Source organism: Oncorhynchus masou, chromosome 33 (assembly GCF_036934945.1).
Source record: "Oncorhynchus masou masou isolate Uvic2021 chromosome 33, UVic_Omas_1.1, whole genome shotgun sequence".
NCBI classification, from domain to species: Eukaryota; Metazoa; Chordata; class Actinopteri; order Salmoniformes; family Salmonidae; genus Oncorhynchus; species Oncorhynchus masou.
In genome coordinates, this window is record NC_088244.1 from 25,517,790 (window position 1) to 25,537,555 (window position 19,766).

General features: G+C 42.6%; 1 pseudogene; it reads left to right on the forward strand.

Annotated features, from left to right (window-relative positions):
* LOC135528116 (semaphorin-3F-like) overlaps positions 1 to 19,766 on the forward strand; it is a 42,035-nt pseudogene that overhangs the window by 18,670 nt on the left and 3,599 nt on the right.

Sequence of the window (19,766 nt, forward strand, 5' to 3'; positions counted from 1 at the left end):
TAACAGTATAACTTTAGACTGTCTCCTCGCCCATACCCGGGCACGAACCAGGGACCCTCTGCACACGTCAACAACAGTCACCCACGAAGCATCATTACCCATCGCTCCACAAAAGCCACGGCCCTTGCAGAGCAAGGGGAACCACTACTTCAAGGTCTCAGAGCAAGTGACGTCATTTCACTGCAGGAAAATATTCTGAAACCCAGTATTACAGGCAGGGGAGATAAAACACACTGAAAATAATAGAATAATGGGATGGATGCATCATACGGTATGTCCCATCTAGATGTTAACGTGCAAATATCCATTTGGAAAACTACCTTTTGTCCCCTATCTCCTTAAACCTTCACGGCATTCTTCTTCTACACAACTCGTCTGGTCTACTCTTTGTCCCCCCATTCTGCCTCTGTTGAAACAGCAGCCGTAGAGCATACTTACTGTCTCTTCATCCTAGGGTGGTTGATGGTTTTTCCATCAATCTCTGACACAGACCAGGCTATTTGCACTACCAGGAACTGAAGAACTTCCCAGAGTAGTCAACTACCCCTGGAATGACTATGAAGCTTCTTGTGGGAAATACTTTCATTGGGAACGAATAACAGCCACTGTGTCAATTAGGAGGAAACACACCAAGATCTGGGAAGAGGATTTAAATAACTTGGTGGGAAGTGAATGTCCAGTGCTTGGTGTCAAAGTTTAAGCTTGACATAACCCTGGACCCAAACATTGAATAAGAGGAATATTTATTTAAATAATGAATATATTTTGTGTAATGATACATTGATCAGCCATTCCAGGTGTAGAAATGCTGATGCTATCCATTTTCACCTGAATGCACTTGTGCTCAACTCAACGTTGCATCTTAATATCCAATGATAGAATTTCAGAAAGAATATCTTCAAATTATTTCACATTAGAAAGAGTAACATCCATCATATGATATCACTTTAGAAAGAGCAACATCCATCATATGATATCACTTCAGAAAGAGCAACATCCATACTTTCCGCTTCCCTTTGTATGAGTTAATGCAGTCACCATTCCTAGATTAAAAAGCCTGCAAAGGGGCCAAATCGTCATATTAGGTAATGCTCTATTTGGAAATAGAATTTTCATTGGAACATTGATGGATAGAATGTCAGCAGATAATCAAGGTCCAGTGGCTGAGAACCAAGCATTGCCTGATTACATTTCTTTCCCTTGAGAACTTTTGTGGAATTCAGCCCAAAAGAGATACTTGACCGGCCCAGCCTTGTAAAAAGTCAGCCCCTTAAAGGACCCTTGTGTCAATAGCAGTCTCTGTCCCAACGAGCTGGCCACCTGCCAGGACTTGGCTTCCAGACACTAATTCAGTCCAAAGCTCTTCTAATGATTGAAAACTAAGGGACCGCTGTCAGGGGGGCCAGTGGTACGCTGTTGAGTCTTGCTCATTTAGTTGAGCCCGTCATTAGCTATAGGGCACACACCAGAAATCAGATAAAGAAAGTGAACATTTCCTCAAGGAACCCCCATATGACTGGAAAGCTGATACTTGTTGGAAGTACAGTGAGGGAAGAAAGTATTTGATCCCCTGCTGATTTTGTATGTTTGCCCACTGACAAAGAAATGATCCGTTTATAATTTTAATGGTAGGTTTATTTGAACAGTGAGAGACAGAATAACAACAAAAAAATAGAAATGTAAAAAATGTTATAAATTGATTTGCATTTTAGTGAGGGAAATAAGTATTTGACCCCCTCTGAAAAACATGACTTAGTACTTAGTGGCAAAACCCTTGTTGGCAATCACAGAGGTCAGATTTTTCTTGTAGTTGGCCACCAGGTTTGCACACATCTCAGGAGGGATTTTGTCCCATTCGTCTTTGCAGATCTTCTCCAAGTCATTAAGGTTTCGAGGCTGACGTTTGGCAACTCGAACCTTCAGCTCCTCCACAGATTTTCTATGGGATTAAGGTCTGGAGACTGGCTAGGCCACTCCTTAATGTGCTTCTTCTTGAGCCACTCCTTTGTTGCCTTGGCCGTGTGTTTTGGGTCATTGTCATGCTGGAATACCCATCCACGACCCATTTTCAATGTCCTGGCTGAGGGAAGGAGGTTCTCACCCAAGATTTGACGGTACATGGCCCTGCAGTGAAGTTGTCCTGTCCCCTTAGCAGAAAAACACCCCCAAAGCATAATGTTTCCACTTGTTTGACGGTGGGGATGGTGTTCTTGAGGCCACAGGCATCATTCCGACTCCTCCAAACACGGCGAGTTGAGTTGATGCCAAAGAGCTCCACTTTGGTTTCATCTGACCACAACACTTTCACCCAGTTGTCCTCTGAATCATTCAGATGTTCATTGGCAAACTTCATATGGGAATGTACATGTGCTTTCTTGAGCAGGGGGATCTTGCGGGGGCTGCAGGATTTCAGTCCTTCACGGCATAGTGTGTTACCAATTGTTTTCTTGGTGACTATGGTCCCAGCTGCCTTGAGATCATTGACAAGATCCTGATTACTCACCGTTCTCATGATCATTGCAACTCTGTGAGGTGAGATCTTGCATGGAGCCCCAGGCCGAGGGAGATTGACAGTTCTTTTGTGTTTCTTCCATTTGCAAATAATCTCACCAACTGTTGTCACCTTCTCACCAAACTGCTTGGCGATGGTTTTGTAGCCCATTTCAGCCTTGTGTAGGTCTACAATCTTGTCTCTGACATCCTTGGAGAGCTCTTTGGTATTGGTCATGTTGGAGAGTTTGGAATCTGATTGATTGATTGCTTCTGTGGACAGGTGTCTTTTATACAGGTAACAAACTGAGATTAGGAGTACTCCCTTTAAGAGTGTGCTCCTAATCTCAGCTCGTTACCTGTATAAAAGACACCTGGGAGACAGAAATCTTTCTGATTGAGAGGGGGTACTTATTTCCCTCATTTTTGTTGTTATTCTGTCTCTCACTGTTCAAGTAAATCTACCATTAAAATTATAGATGGATCATTTTTTGTCAGTGGGCAAACGTACAAAATCAGCAGGGGATCAAATATTTTTTTTCCTCACTGTAGTGTGGAAATAGCACTTGTGGGGGTATTGCCTAGTACCCATACTAATACCAGGTTTAGCATGAGACCCCTATGGATGGTCCAAAACCGCTATCTGGGATGTCCAAAACGTTATCTGTGTAGTGTAGTGTTATCTGTGATGTAGTGTTGAGTCCCAGGTTGTGTAGGGCGTACTCCAACTGGTCGGACCACCTGGCTCTCTGTCTTCCTCTTGGGCGTGGCCAGTTGGGAGATGGGTCCTTGAGGATGAGGGCAGGCTCCAGAGGCGGGTTTGATCTGGCCAGGTGGCCAAACAGTTGGGAGTCGAGAGGCTCTGATGTCTTTCGCCGTATTGTGTTTGGGCAGTGATAGCGCCATGTAATTCCCAGAATTCTGTGTAGGCGCTTGCCGTCAAAGGCATCCCGGTGGATTGAGTTATCTGGGAGGTCCAAAAAAGTGATCTTGATTTAAATTCTACAGTAAGAAGTCAGACCAATCTACTAATGAGAGATACTATTACTACACTTGGCAAAGTCCACATACTCTTTAAGTTGTTTCCATAGAAATGAGAACACAGATAATCTTCTGTCACACTTTATTCTAAACAAGAAAGTTAACAATAGCACTAGCCATTTAGGCATTCATTGGATATAGAGCCTACCAAACTACTGCAAAGTTTGATTTTTAGATTTATTTCTACAAAATTGTCTGTCAATCGACCGAGATTCAGATAATAGGGGACATAATGTGGTTACCTAATGGCTGTAAAATAAAAATAAAAGGTCATTATTTCTGTAAGTACAAATAGATGACTAGGATTGGCACCAGAGGCATGGTTTTATTAACTTTTTTGTGAGCAGTCCTGATTCCTATAGCACCCGTTAGTCAGTGTTTGCGAGTGGAAAATGTGACCACAAGCTTTTCTGGCCCTGGCACATTGGCACACATACAGACAGACAGACACGCACGAGCACACACACACACACACACACACACATACACACAACTGGCAAACAAAACTTGATTCCACTGTGGTAAAGAAGGAACTCCTCCCAAACCTTGCTCTGTCTCCATCCAGTGCTGCTCTAACATGCTGTGGATTGGGGCAGGATTGTTATTGTCAGGATGATCCCAGAGGTGATATGAAGTATTATCGTTTTTTTAGTGCTTTGGATGCCATTTTCACAAGTACAGTGGGACAAAAAAATATTTAGTCAGCCACCAATTGTGCAAGTTCTCCCACTTAAAAAAATGAGAGAGGCCTGTAATTTTCATCATAGGTACACTTCAACTATGACAGTCAAAATGAGAAGAAACAAACATCCAGAAAATCACATTGTAGGATGTTTTATGAATTTATTTGCAAATTATGGTGGAAAATAAGTATTTGGTCAAGAACAAAAGTTTATCTCAATACTTTGTTATATACCCTTTGTTGGCAATGACAGAGGTCAAACGTTTTCTGCAAGTCTTCACAAGGTTTTCACACAGTGTTGCTGGTATTTTGGCCCATTCCTCCATGCAGATCTACTCTAGAGCAGTGATGTTTTGGAGCTGTTGCTGGGCAACATGGACTTTCAACTCCCTCCAAAGATTTTCTATGGGGTTGAGATCTGGAGACTGGCTAGGCCACTCCAGGACCTTGAAATGCTTCTTATGAAGCCACTCCTTCGTTGCCCGGGCAGTGTGTTTGGGATCATTGTCATGCTGAAATACCCAGCCACGTTTCATCTCAATGCCCTTGCTGATGGAAGGAGGTTTTCACTCAAAATCTCACGATACATGGCCCCATTCATTCTTTCCTTTACACGGATCAGTCATCCTGTTCCCTTTGCAGAAAAACAGCCGCAAAGCATGATGTTTCCACCCCCATGCTTCAGAATAGGTATGGTGTTCTTTGGATGCAACTCAGCATTCTTTGTCCTCCAAACACGACGAGTTGAGTTTTTACAAAAAAAGTTATATTTTGGTTTCATCTGACCATATGACATTCTCCCAATCTTCTTCTGGATCATCCAAATGCTCTCTAGCAAACTTCAGACGGGCCTGGACATGTACTGGCACTGCAGGATTTGAGTCCCTGGCGGCGTAGTGTGTTACGGATTTCTTCAAACCAAGCTGCTTACCTATTGCAGATTCAGTCTTCCCAGCCTGGTGCAGGTCTACAATTTTGTTTCTGGTGTCCTTTGACAGCTCTTTGGTCTTGGCCATAGTGGAGTTTGGAGTGTGACTGTTTGAGGTTGTGGACAGGTGTCTTTTATACTGATAACAAGTTCAAACAGGTGCCATTAATACAGTTAACGAGTGGAGGACAGAGCAGCCTCTTAAAGAAGAAGTTACAGGTCTGTGAGAGCCAGAAATCTTGCTTTTTTGTAGGTGACAAATACTTTTTTTTACCTTTATATAACCAGGCAAGTCAGTTAAGAACACATTCTTATTTTCAATGATGGCCTGGGAACAGTGGGTTAACTGCCTGACAGATTTGTACCTTGTCAGCTCGGGGGTTTGAACTCACAACCTTCTGGTTACTAGTCCAATGCTCTAACCACTAGGCTACGCTGCCGCCCCAACCATAATCTATCATAATTTGCAAATAAATTCATAAAACATCCTACAATGTGATTTTCTGGATTTTGTTTCCTAATTTTGTCTGTCATAGTTGAAGTGTACCTATGATGAAAATTACAGGCCTCTCTCATCTTTTTAAGTGGGAAAACTTGCACAATTGGTAGCTGACTAATTACTTTTTTGCCCCACCTTATGTGGTGAATTTTCAAAACTCTTAGTACAAAACTCTTGTAGACTTGTAATGCAGCAAGTCTCATATTCAGAACTTTTTCTTGTGCATTAATTTTGCTTGAAGACATCTTTCACAGCACAACCATTGATCCAAAAAAAGTAAACTTTGAAATACCATGACAACATTAATTTTAATCTCCAAAACACTTAGTGATATTTTCTCAATTTAGTTATTTTAATAACCAGTTAATCCAATGGCTAAAAATGCAAGATACATGTTCCAAAATTGCCCTTTGAATGTAATATGCTACAGTACTGTAAATTCAAGAAATGTACAGTTTTTCATTAGGCAATACACTTGCACTATCCATTCATATGGACTGAACATCAAATTTCTATCCCATGTGTGGTCAAATGTGTGATCATTGATGCAATAAATAAATGTATTGTTCAGACATAATTACAACATACAGTAATTATGGCTGACTGTGATCTAATGAAACAAATGAAAGAAATGAAAGAAACAATGTTAAGCATCAATCCTGTCTTGAGCATTTGGCCGTAGGTTCTCATTGACATCGCGGAACATGTCCTCATTCTTCATGCACCTGGGGAAAACGTTTTTGGCATGGGGAATCCAAGCCTGACATACAGTACCAGTCAAAATTTGGGACACACCTACTCATTCAAGGGTTTTTCTTTGAATTTACTATTTTCTACATTGTAGAATAATAGTTAAGACATCAAAACTATGAAATAGCACATATGGAATCATGTGGTAACCAAGAAAGTGTTAAACAAGTCAAAATATATTTTAGATTTTAGATTGTAGCCATACTTTTCCTTTATGACAGCTTTGCACACTCTTGGCATTCTCTCAAACAGCTTCATGAGGAATTATTTTCCAACAGTCTTGAAGAAGTTTCCACATATGCTGAGCACTTGTTGGCTGCTTTTCCTTCACTCTGTGGTCCAACTCATCCCAAACCATCTCCATTGGTTTGAGGTTGGGTGATTGTGGAGGCCAGGTCATCTGGTGCAGCACCATCACTCTCCTTCTTGGTCAAATAGCCCTTACACAGCCTGAAGGTGTGTTTTGGGTCATTGTCCTTTTGAAAAATAAATGATAGTCCCACTAAGCGCAAACCAGATGGGATGGCATATTGCTGCAGAATGCTGTGGTAGCTATGCTGGTTAAGTGTACCTTGAAATGTAAATAAATTGCAGACCACCCCCACACCATCACACCTCCTCCTCCATGCTTTACGGTGGGAACCACACAAGTGCAGATCATCCGTTCGCCTACTCTGTGTCTAACAAAGACACGGTGGTTGGAACCAAATATCTCAAATTTGGACTCATCAGACCAAAAGACAGATTTCCACCGGTCTAATGTCCATTGCTCATGTTTCTTGGCTCAATCAAGTCTATTTTTGTTATTGGTGTCCTTTAGTAGTGGTTTCTTTTAGAGGTCGACCAATTAATTGGAATGGCCGATTAATTAGGGCCGATTTCAAGTTGTCATAACAATCGGTAATCTGCATTTTTGGACCGATCATGGCCGATTACATTGCACTCCACGAGGGGACTGTGTGGCAGGCTGACTACCTGTTATGCGAGTGCAGCAAGGAGCCAAGGTAAGGTGCTAGCTAGCATTAAACGTATCTTATAAAAAACAATAAATCTTAACATAATCAGTAGTTAACTACACATGGTTGAGGATATTACTGGTTTATCTAGCTTGTCCTGCGTTGCATATAATCGATGCAGTGCCTGTTAATTTATCATTGAATCATAGCCTACTTCACCAAACGGGTGATTTAATAAGCTCATTCGCGAAAAAAGAGATCTGTCGTTGCACCAATGTGTACCTAACCATAAACATCAACGCCTTTCTTAAAATCAATACACAAGTATATATTTTTAAACCTGCATATTAAGTTAATATTGCCTGCTAACGTAAATTTCTTTTGACTAGGGAAATTGTGTCACTTCTCTTGCGTTCTGTGCAACAGAGTCAGAGTATATGCAGCTGTTTGGGCCGCCTGGCTTGTTGCAAACTGTGTGAAGACTATTTATTCTTAACAAAAACAGCCAACTTCTCCAAACGGGGGATGATTTAACTGAAGCGCATTTGCGGAAAAAAATCACAATCGTTGCACGAATGTACCTAACCATAAACAACCATGCCTTTATTAAAATCAATACACAGAAGTATATTTTATTAAACCTGCATATTTAGTTAAAAGAAATCCAGGCAATATTAACCAGGTGAAATTGTGTCACTTCTCTTGCGTTCATTGCACGCAGAGTCAGGGTATATGCAACAGTTTGGGCCGCCTGGCTCGTTGCGAACTAATTTGCCAGAATTTTACGTAATTATGACATAACATTGAAGGTTGTGCAATGTAACAGGAATATTTAGTCTTAGGGTTGCCACCCGTTCGATAAAATACGGAACGGTTCCGTATTTCACTGAAAGAATAAACGTTTTCTTTTCGAAATGATCGTTTCTGGATTTAACAATATTAATGACCTAAGGCTCGTATTTCTGTGTGTTATTATATTATAATTAAGTATATGATTTGATATTTGATAGAGCAGTCTGACTGAGCGGTGGTAGGCAGCAGCAGGCTCGTAAGCATTCATTCAAACAGCACTTTTGTGCGTTTGCCAGCAGCTCTTCACTGTGCTTCAAGCATTGAGCTGTTTATGACTTCAAGCCTATCAACTCCCGAGCAGGTTAGCGGGGTGCGCTCTAATAGCGTTTCAATCGGTGACGTCACTCGCTCTGAGACCTTGAAGTAGTTGTTCCCCTTGCTCTGCAAGGGCCGTGGATTTTGTGGAGCGATGGGTAATGATGCTTTGAGGGTGGCTGTTGTCGATGTGTTCCTGGTTCCTGGTTCGAGCCCAGGTAGGGGTGAGGAGAGAGACGGAAGCTATACTGTTACACTGGCATTACTAAAGTGCCTATGAGAACATCCAATAGTCAAAGGTATATGAAATACAGATTGTATAGAGAGAAATAGTCCTATAATTCCTATAATAACTACAACCTACAACCTAAAACTTCTTACCTGGGAATATTGAAGACTAATGTTAAAAGGAAACACCAGCTTTCATATGTTCTCATGTTCTTCTCATGTTCTAAGCAAGAAACTTAAACATTAGCTTTTTTACATGGCACATATTGCATTTTTACTTTCTTCCCCAACACTTTGTTTTTACATTATTTAAACCAAATTGAACATGTTTGAACATGTTTGATTATTTATTTGAGGCTAAATTGATTTTTATTGATGTATTATATTAAGTTAAACTAAAAGTGTTCATTCAGTATTGTTGTATTGTCATCATTACAAATAAATTACAAATAAATACAAATATCATTACAAATAAATAAATACATTTTAATACATGATTAATCGGTAACGGCTTTTTTTGGTCCTCCAAAAATCAGTATCGGTGTTGAAAAATCATAATCGGTCGACCTCTAGATTCTTTGCCACAATTCGACCAATTCTGATTCATGCAGTCTCCTCTGAACAGTGGATGTTGAGATGTGTCTGGTACTTGAACTCTGTGAATAATTTATTTGGGCTTATTTATTTGGGCTGCAATCTAAGGTGCAGTTAACTCTAATGAATTTATCCTCTGCAGTTGAGGTAACTGAGTTTTCCTTTCCTATGCCGGTCCTCAAGAGAGCCAGTTTCATCGTAGCGCTTGATGGTTTTTGCGACTGCACTTGAAAAACTTGAAATTTGACCCTCTGACCCTCATGTCTTAAAGTAATGATGGACTGTCGTTTCTCTGTGCTTATTTGCGCTGTTCTTGCCATAATATGGACTGAGTCTTTTACCAAATAGGGCTATCTTCTGTATTCCACCCCTACCTTGTCACAACACAACTGATTGGCTCAAATACATTAAGAAGGAAATAAATTCCACACATTAACTTTTAACAAGGCACACCTGTTAATCCAGGTGACAACCTCATGAAGCTGGTTGAGAGAATGCCAATAGTGTGCAAAGCTGTCATCAATGCAAAGGGTGGCTACTTTGAAGAATCTAAAATATTTTGATTTGTTGAACACTTTTTTGTTTACTACATGTGTTATTTCAGAGTTTTCAGAGTCTTCCCTATTATTCTACAGTGTAGAAAATAGTTGAAATAAAGAAAAACCCTTGAATGAATAGTTGTGTCCAAACTTTTCATTGGTACTGTAGGTCCTGACTGATGTCATTGCATGCCTCATCTATGGCCAGAAGGACAGTGGTACAGATGATGGATCTTAATTTGAGCCAGGTTCACATATCAGGAAAATAATCCTGCAGTTGTGTTGTGCAGGAAAATTCCTGCAACAACTGGAGGATCAAGTTAAGATACGGTATATGTACACTCATGGGGAAGGCAGTCATATATCTTCCACCTGTATTGTAATCATGTATTGTATTGTACTTATGTATTGTAGTGGTCCTGTCCGTTGCTCAGTTCGTAAGAGCATGGCACTACCAACACAAGTTGTGGGTTTGATTCCCACTGGGATCACATCCGAAAGTATGCGGACTCACTGTTGTCACTTTGGATAAAAGCGTCTGCTACAGAAATTGCCCGGCCAATACAGGACTGTATTAATACATTACGGTAATATTATATTTTGATATGTTTCCACTTTACGGACCTACATTTTCGTTATGTAGTTCTCTAAATCTGTAGTCGACAAACGTGTTTTTAAAATCTCTACTGTATGTTTACCAAACTGTAAAGTGAATATCAATCAAGAGCAGTTGCATTAAGTAATAGTCAAATGTGTTTTAACAAGTGAGAAGATAATCGTATCAAAAGAAATGAGAGCATTGTATTGTTAAAGGCAATTACTTTCTATGAACATGTACTGCAATGTGAAACATGTATTTCTAGACACTGATTAAGTTTGGTGAGAAAGTGAAAAGTGTGATATTGTGTTTTCATCAATTAACAATATACTTTGAGTTTTGAAACAACTGCCTTTTTGAATATATTTAAAAATAACTTTTGTACGAAGAGTTGTAAGAAGGTACCACATACTTGTGGAAATTGAAAAAAAAAATGGTATTAACTGAATGATAACCGTTCTGTTTGATGAGTGACTTGCCCACATGACCTCTAACATAATTACCACACTGATACACTGTATACATACGTCTTGTACTGTGATATAAAATAGATCCATTACAACATTGGGAAGTAGGAACACTGGGGACACATACATTCTGTGGTGTTCATTCAGTGCAAGGCCTGAAATACGACCACTATACCCCAAACACCTAGTGATTCTAATCAAATCTACAGTACACTCTCTTCACCATTCTGATGATGTCATCTGCTATGTTTTACTTCAGTAACACTCCTGGTTTGACTGGGTTTTACACACATTGTTTTGGCAGTGCTTGTTTTCATATGTGTGCGAATAAGAGAGAGAGGAAAAGACTCAGTCGGGCCCAAAAATTGGATGCAGCAGTAGGTTGAGCAACTCGTCATGGTTAACCTCAGATTTATCATATTTGTTACGTCCTACAGTAGGCCTACAGATGCAGGATCTTAATTTGATCACCCCCATGCATGCAGGACATTTCATACTTGTTGTGTATTTGAGATTTAAAAAGGGATATGAAGTTTGTCATTTCCACTTTGAAATTACAGACTTGACTTTCCCTTATGAAAAACGTATCAACCCCTTGAAAAATGTCCATTAATTATAATCCACATACTGTAACAATTCACATTTCCTGTTGCTGCAGGATTATTTTCCTGCTGTAGCAAACTGGCTCAAATTAAGATCCTACATCTGTATACCGTTATTATTATTCTCACAATGTAAAGCTGTTGGTTAAAATATTAAGTTATTTGTTCCATTATTCGTTTTAGTAACTGTTTCATTTTTGCACTACACTCAGCATGACCTTGTGTCCCTAAAGCACAGCGTGTTTCTGTTTTGAAGTCACAACAACTACTGATATTTTGCTAGTTACAGTACTAGGTAGCTCTGCTCACGGGGGAGGGCATTCATTACATTTTTATTTAAATGTATTTATTCTTTATTTTGTCAGGGTAATCTATTGAGGCCAGGGTCTCATTCTCAAGGGCACCCTGATCACAGTAATACAATGTGAAACAAAACAGCAATCAATACAACAACAAAAATACAGCACAAAATGTAAGGAAAACTGTTGCATTCCACAGTTAATGGGTCTTCAATCAACACTTTAAATTACCCAAGCGGCACCAGAGCATAGAAAATGTAATGACTTTTGTACAATTTTCCAACAGTGAGGTACATTAAAACTAAAAGAGGATTTACCTAATTTGGTGGAGACCTGAGATACCTCAAGAGTTAACCAACCCTTTGAACGGGTTTGGTAACTCATGTTTTTATACTTCAACAATGAAGTTAGTTAAGTCGGAAGCTTGTGTAGTAGAGTTTTGTAAACAAAAAGGGAACAGTGAAGTGGTCTACGTGACTTTAGTGAGGACCAGCCAACCTTTTGATACAGAATGCAGTGATGAGTATTACAACTCTGTGCTAGTATAAGCGTCAGTGTGGTTGCTCCGCCGTGGCAGAGAGGACCGACAGGCTTCAGCACCACTCAACACAATGGCCTCTGCCTGTGAAGCTGCCCACGACACATACTTCACACCTTATTGTTGGTTTGCCATGGGAAGAAGATAATTTGACCACTAACAGATGGAGGTCGGGAGGTGGAAAGGTTAAAGGTCACTACAAGAAGTGTGATCCAGAATGATCCAGTTTGGAAAGGTGGGCTACTGTAGTTCTTACGGCATCAATGTGGCTGAAACAGATGTTATTGCGGGTGTAGCCAAATGCTTGTGTTCCCATCTCCAACAGTGCAGTAATATCTAACAATAGACAACAATGCACACAAATGCCCTTAGGACCCTGAAGCAAAGTGGCCATCAGTGCTATCTTCCAAGAGAGAGACAACGTTGGATTCTCATTTTAATGATGGAGACGAATGATTAGATTGTGAGATTGTCGCTGTTTTACAAATGGAACATTGCTATGGGAAGTGAAATAATTTATAAGTGACTGTTCCCCGCTATCCTATTACCACAAACCATAGGAAACTATGTCTCAGACTATATAGCACTCAGTGAATTTCATTTAAGTCGTCAACTCTGCATAACCTTTGCATGATTCTACTCTTAGGTGATGCAGTTGTATAGTAGTGTAGGCATACTCAGCATTTTGTAAGTAAGTACATCTCAACATGCCTGTTTTAAGACTAGCCTTCCCTTCCCCACAGTGTAGAAACAGCCTCAGAGGGTCCATTAGTCCTGACCTTGATGGCCAGCAGGTGTGTCCTTTTTCAAACAGTCAGCCCTCGGTCCCACCCTTGCCCAAAGATATTGGATTTTCGGGATAAACCCACTTGGAATGGGATGAGAGGAGCCCTGAGAATAGAAGCCCGCTGCCCTCCCTGTCCTCCCTACGCACACCGAGCGGCCGGAATCCTAGGCGCTCCGCGGAGCGGTGACGGACGGAATTCTACGGATTGTTTACAGATCAGTCACACAGCTGCGAGAGAGACAGACAGACGGCCACACTTCACCACCTAGTTAGAGGGCCAGATAACGGCACCAAACACATTCACATACCCCTCTCTGCTGCCCTCTCTCTTCTCTGATGTCCACACTCACATAGTGTAACGGTTTTCCTCCTCTTCTTACGAGGAGTATGAAGAATCGGACCAAAGCGCAGCGTGGGAAGTGTTCATGTTATTTTTATTTAAACTGAACACAAAACAAAATAACAAGAGAATGAACGAAAACTAAACAGTCCTGTCAGGTGGAGAAACACAAAACAGAAAACAACTACCCTCAACCCATAGTGGGAAAACAGGCTGCCTAAGTATGGTTCTCAATCAGAGACAACGACAGACAGCTGTCCCTGATTGAAAACCATACCCGGCCAAAAACAAAGAAATACAAAACATAGAAAAAAGAACATAGAACGCCCACCCTAGTCACACCCTGGCCTAACCAAAATAGAGAATAAAAAACCTCTATATGGCCAGAGCGTGACAGTATCCCCCCCCCAAAGGTGCGGACTCCGGCTGCAAAACCTGACTCTAAAGGGGAGGCTCAGGGTGGGCCTTCTTATGGTGGCGGCTCTGGTGCGGGACGTGGACCCCGCTCCACCTCAGTCTTGGCCCACTTAGGTGGCGCCTCTGGAGCGGGGACCCTCGCAGCGGGCCATGGACTGAAGACCCTCGTAGAGGGCGCCACTGGACTGAGGGGCTCCTCTGGACTGAGGGGCTGCGATTCTGGCAGCTCCGGAGTGAAAAGCGGCTCTGGCGGCTCCGGAGTGAAGGGTGGCCATGGCGGCTCCTGACTGACGGGCGGCTCTGGCGGCGCTTGACTGGAGGGAGAACCTGGAGGGAGGAGACGGAGAGACAGCTTGGTGCGTGGGGCTGCCACAGGACCCACCAGGCTGGGGAGACCTACAGGAGGCCTGGTGCGTGGAGGAGGCACCGGATGGACCGGGCTATGGGGGAGCACTGGAGCTCTGATGGGCAGCCTTGGCACCACTCCTCCAGGCTGGATGACCACTTTAGCCTGGACCCTCCAGAGTGCAGGAATAGGTTGAACCGGGCTGTGGGTGAGCACTGGAGATCTGGTGCATACCACTCGCATCTCTACCTTAGGCTCAATGCCCACATTCGCCCGAAACGGGCGGAACGCAGGAATAGGGCGCACTGCACTCTCCCAGCGCCCCGGAGACACAGCACGCAGAGCCGGCGCAGGATACCCTGGGCCGAAACGGCGTACCGGAGACCAAACACGCTGAGCGGGCACAACACGCCCTGGCTGGATGCCCACTCTCGCATGGCACTTGCCACTGGCCGATAGCGCTCCGGGCTATGAGCGCCAACTGGCGACACTGTGCGCTTGACCGCATAACACGGTGCCTGACCAGTACTGCACTTCTTCCAGTAAGCACGGGGAGTTGTCTCAGGTCTATCGCCTGACTCCGCCAATCTCCCTGTGTGCCCCCCCAAAACAAACCTCTCGTGCCTGTTGCGCTGCCTTACCTCATATCGCTGCCGCTCAGCTCTCGCTGCCTCTAGATCTTCCTTGAGGCCGCGATATTCCCCAGCCTGTGCCCAGGGTCCCTTGCCTTCCAGTATCTCCTCCCATGTCCATTTCTCCAGATATCGCTGTGTCTCGTTACCACGCTGCTTGGTCCTTTCTTGGTGGGTAGTTCTGTAAAGGTTTTCCTCCTCTTCTGACGAGGAGTATGAAGGATCGGACCAAAGCGCAGTATGGTAAGTGTTCATATTGTTTTTTATTTAAACTGAACACATAACAAAATAAAAAGAGAATGAACGAAAACTAAACAGTCCTGTCAGGTGCAGAAACACAAAACAGAAAACATCTACCCTCAACCCATAGTGGGAAAACAGGCTGCCTAAGTATGGTTCTCAATCAGAGACAACGACAGACAGCTGTCCCTGATTGAAAACCACACCCGGTCAAAAACAAAGAAATACAAAAACATAGAAAAAATAACATAGAACGCCCACCCTCGTCACACCCTGGCCTAACCAAAATAGAGAATAAAAAGCCCCTCTATGGCCAGGGCGTGACACACACACACACACACACACATACACACACACACACACACACACACACACACACACACACACACACACTAAGGGTATGCATATGCTCTTGCAAGTGTATGGTCATTCATGAAGATGTATCTGCCATATATGCATCTCTACTACAAAAGATGCATTGTCATATACCTACCTATGTCTTTTGAAAGGGTTACATTATATTTAAATGTGTTTTAGTACAACTAGGATGTTTCTTTCTTAACTCGAAGTAAACATTTTTGTTTTCCAAGCACAAATTAATCCTCTTTTTGTGGAACTTAGTGTGACTTAAATGAAGGTTCTGCTTCCATGTAGGTTTACAGTGAATACCTTTCGGATAAAAAGGTAAAAAAAGATTCTCTCCATTGAGCATCGTCCAAAGCCTGTTCCCAGAACCTTGGCCAGCGTATGACCGTGACCTTACACCACTATGGCTCAAGCTATTTTCATGTATTTAAAGTTTCGGACGGAGCCCAGACAGGTTAGCAGTTGGAAGGGCAGTAATACCTGGTGAGATCAAAGTGTGTCTGGTATGAGGCTAACGTGAGTCATTTATAGATACTCCCCCCAAGCCTCCATCGCCAAACTAACACCCACTCTCGTATAGTTGGAGGGTGGCATTGTCTTCACGCCCTCATAACCAGAATTTATGTCTAAAGTCAACGAGCTACTCTCCCTGCACCCCCCTCATGAATATGAGGATTGAAATTGTCCATCCAATAGAGAAGTGCCATTATCCTGTGTTATTTTAGATGGTTGACCATAAAACACATTACTTTGGATTGTGGCGTGGTATCTATCCCCATTGTGGCGGGCCAGTGAATCTGAGCTAGAACCCAAACTAATAGAGACAATAAGAGACTTGATAGACACACACACACACACACACACACACACACACACACACACACACACACACACACACACACACACACACACACACACACACACACACACACACACACACAGAGACAGCTGAACCCATCTTTAATTTCCCCACCTGCTTCAGTGCCTTGGCTCACCTCACACTTATAAAGAGGGAGGTGTTTGGCTCCCTCTACTGTTTAATGCGTCATGGTACATTAACATTGTCTGTCCTTGATGCTTCTCAAGCCAAGTCCAAGGTATTTCCTGTCCCCAAATGTATTCTGATCAAAATGAATTATGTCTGTCTATCCGCCCATCTGTCTGTCTGTCTGTCTCTGTCTATCTGTCTGTCTGAATGTTTGTCTGTCTGTTTGCCTCTCTGTGTGTGTGCTGGTCCAGAGCTGTTGGAGACGCGGACGGCACGGCCCTTCTCCTTCTCCTTCAACACCAGTGACTACCGCATCCTGCACATGGACCAGGACCAGGGCCGTCTCTACCTGGGCAGCCGGGAGTACCTGGTGGCCCTGGACATGCACAACATCAACAAGGAGCCCCTCATAGTAAGAGCAAATGCTATAATGACTCCTATGATAAATATTCCATAGAGATACATATTATACCTGATTAGATTTTCCTGATCAATATGGCCGTCCTGTATTCCTGTTTCCAGGATCCATTCTAGTGTAATGTATGTTGTAAATTTTCAAAACTCTTAGTTCAAAACTCTTGTAGACTTGTAATGCAGCAAGTCTCATATTCAGAACTTTTTCTTGTGCATTAATTTTGCTTGAAGACATCTTTCACAGCACAACCATTGATCCAAAATATAAGTAAACTTTGAAATACCATGACAACATTGATTTTAATCACCAAAACACATAGTGATATCTTCTCAATTTAGTTATTTTAATAACCAGTTAATCCAATGGCTAAAAATGCAAGATAAATGTTCCAAAATTGCCCTTTGAATGTAATATGCTACAGTACTGTAAATTCAATGTACAGTTTTTCATTAGGCAATACACTTTACTATCCATTCATATGGACTGAACATCAAATTTCTATCCCATGTGTGATCAAAAAAAATGACAGGCCTCTCTCATCTTTGTAAGTGGGAGAATTTGCACAATTGGTGGCTGACTAAATACTTTTTTGCCCCACTGTAATTCTGTTGCCATTTGTAGGCCTATGAGTGCATATAATAGTAATACTTTATGTCTACAGGTATTTATGCCTTTGTGATGTCATATTATAAGGCTTAGAATATGTTATGTCTCCATGTAGAGGCACCAGATCTGAAATGTTGCATTATCTACTCTTCTTCCTTCAGATTCACTGGCCGGCCACTACCCAGAGGAAAGGAGAGTGTAGAATGACTGGAAAGGGTGGGCAGGTGAGTGCCCTTTACCTCTTGACTTTTAGCTTTGATGTATGAAAAGTGCTACACAAATTCTGCTGTTGTTGTTGTATTTATGTAAAGTATGTACAGTGTATTGTAACTCTGTTCCCTCTGTACTAATCAGGGGGAGTGTGCAAACTTTGTGCGTCTGATTGAACCCTGGAATCGCACACACCTATACACCTGTGGCACAGGGGCCTATAAGCCTATCTGCACCTTCATCAACAGAGGATGGAGAGCAGAGGTACGGACACACACATGCACACAGACACACACACAAACATTCCTACCTCCATATATTGTCCTCTCTGTGCAGGAGTACCTGTTTAGGCTGGTCCCTGGCTATGGGGACTCAGGGAAAGGGAAATGCTCATATGACCCTCGACAGGAGAACGCTGCGGCCCTTATCAGTGAGACCTCTTCTTATCTGTTCATCATTACAGTTCCCACCACAGTCCTCGCTTATGGTACCTATAGCCATTATCATAATCCATTGTGCTGATTCCTTCCCTGTATACAGATGGGAATCTGTATGCAGGGGTCCACGTTGACTTCATGGGCACGGATCCGGCCATCTTTAGAACCCTGGGGGACAGACCTGCTGTCAGGACGGAGCAATATGACTCCCGCTGGCTGAATGGTGAGTTGGCCCCTCTGACTCACAGGTGACACACTGAGTAACCCATGACTGCTTTTCCCTGAGAAGAAGTCAGCCACACCAGTCTGTGCCTAGGTACATCGCTTATATGTCTCTCTCTCACTCTCTTGCTTACCCTCCTTTCTCAAATGGACTAATCTCCCTTAATTCGTCTCCAGAGCCAGTGTTTGTTAAGATCCAGCAGATTCCTGACAGCTCCGAGAGGAATGATGATAAACTCTACTTCTTCTTCCGGGAGAAGAGTCTGGATGGTGCCGGGGGGGCCAGCCCCAGTGTCCTGGCCAGGGTGGGCCGAGTATGCCTGGTGAGAGACCCCCGTATATATCCCCCCTGACCACACAAAGACACACGCACGCACACAAACACACATTTTGAAAAAACGTTATGAAACAGAAAATACACTGAGTATACCAAACATTAGGAACACCTTCCTAATATTGAGTTGCACCCCCCCTCTTTTGCCCTCAGAACAGCCTCAATTTGTCAGGGCATGGACTCTACAAGGTGTCGAAAGGTTCCACAGGGATTCTGGCCCATGTTGACTCTAATGCTTCCCACAGTTGTGTCAAGTCGGCTGGATGACCTTTGGGTGGTGGACTCATTCTTGAAACACACGTGAAAAGCATGAAAAATCCAGCAGTGTTACAATTCTTGACACAAACCGGTGCGCCTGGCACCAACTACCATACCCCATTATTTTGTCTTGCCCATTCACCCTCTGAATGGCACACATACACAATCCATGTCTCAATTGTCTCAAAGCTTAAACATCCTTCTTTATCCATTCTCCTCCCCTTCGTCTACACTGTAAGGGATCAATAAGGGATCATACATTTCACCTGGACAGTCTGTCATGGAAAGAGCAGGTGTTCTTAATGTTTTGTACACTCAGTGTAAGTCTTCATATTAAAATTATGGTAATACCTTCGTTTCAAAGGATCTTCTCCCGTTTTGTGCCCACTGAACACACAACCATTGGACCCTAGAATGCCAAATGGCGGTGGTGATGATATTGAGTGATCTTGCAAATGTGTAAATGATTCCAAACTTTGTTTCACCTCCCCAGAATGATGATGGGGGTCAGAGGTCACTGGTCAACAAGTGGACGACCTTCCTGAAAGCTCGGCTGGTGTGCTCAGTGATAGGGAGCGATGGTGTGGAGACCTATTTCGACGAGCTGAGTGAGATTGCTTTTCATTGCTACTGTAATGACAGCAGGCTGCAATTCAATCAATTGCAGATAAAGGAAAACCACAATGCTGCTTTACTCTGAATGTTTACAGCCTTTGGGCCTTGTTTTGATACTTGTTTATAGAAAAGGCACTGTTACACCTGCAGTACCAGTCAAAAGTTTGGACACCTACTCATTCCAGAGTTTTTCTTAATTGTTACTATTTTCTACATTGTAGAATAATAGTGAAGA